At 37.1% G+C, this 1,156-nt stretch overlaps 1 non-coding gene across 1 annotated transcript; it reads right to left on the bottom strand.

The window, feature by feature from the left end:
* Positions 1-471: 471 nt before the first annotated feature.
* On the bottom strand, positions 472-544 carry TRNAD-GUC (transfer RNA aspartic acid (anticodon GUC)). The gene has a single exon. It is a non-coding gene; the product is annotated as a tRNA-Asp (tRNA).
* Between the last annotated feature and the right edge of the window lie 612 nt (positions 545-1,156).

Genomic DNA, 1,156 nt, shown 5'->3' with positions numbered 1-1,156 from the left:
ATATTGAATGCAATTCCCTCTGGTACACAGTAGGACCTTGTTGTTTATCTGTTTTATATATAGTAGTTTGTATTTGCTAATCCCAAACTCCTAATTTATTCCCCTCCTTTCCCCTTTGGTAACCACAAGTTTGTTTTCTATGTTTGTGAGTCTGTTTCTGTTTCGTAAATAAGTTCATTGTGAGATATTTTAGATTCCACATACAAGTGATATCATATGGTATTTATCTTTCTCTTTCTGACTTACTTCAGTTAGTATGATAATCTCTAGCTCCATCCATGTTGCTGCAAATGACATTATTTCATTCTTTTTTATGGCTGAGTAGTATCTCATTGTATGTATATGTGTGTATGTATGTATATATGTATACGTGTATATATATGTATATATGTGTATGTTTATATACCATATATTCCTTTTTTTTTTTTTTTTGGCCATGCCATGCAAACTTGTGGCATCTTAGGATCTTAGTTCCCTAACCAGGGATTGAACCTGGGCCCTTAGCAGTGACAGTGTGGAGTCCTAACTACTGGACCACCAGGGAATTCCCTATACCACATCTTCTTTATCCATCTGTCAATGGACATTTAGGTTGCTTCCATGTCTTAGCTATTGTAAATAGTGCTGCTGTGAACACTGGGGTGCATGTGTCTTTTCAAATTATAGTTTTCTCTGGATACATGCCCAGGAGTGGGATTGCTGGATCATATAGCACCTCTATTTTTAGTTTTTTGAGGAACCTCCATACTGTTCTCCATAGTGGCTGCACCAATTTACATTTCCACCAGCAGTGTAAGAGGGTTCCCTTTTCTCCACATCCTCTCCAGCATTTATTATTTGTAGACTTTTTAATGATGGCCATTCTGACTGGTGTGAGGTGGTACCTCACTGTTGTTTTGAAATATACATTTGAGGTCAACAGCAGCATATAGATTTTTTTTTAAAGCTTTAATCTCTCCTCTAAAGTCCAAACTCATATCTGCTTAGTCAACAACAAGCATCTCAAACCTAACATGTCTAAAGTGAACTCCTGTCCTTCTCCCGCATACCACAACCAATTTCTCTCTTTTTTCCTGGACTCAACTGTGTACTTCCAATAACTCAGACCAGAAACCTTAGAGTCATCCTTAACTCTTTTCTTTCTCTCACATAACAC

This window comes from Balaenoptera acutorostrata, chromosome 14 (genome assembly GCF_949987535.1).
Source record: "Balaenoptera acutorostrata chromosome 14, mBalAcu1.1, whole genome shotgun sequence".
NCBI lineage: Eukaryota > Metazoa > Chordata > Mammalia > Artiodactyla > Balaenopteridae > Balaenoptera > Balaenoptera acutorostrata.
This window is presented reverse-complemented; position numbering and strand designations above follow the sequence as displayed.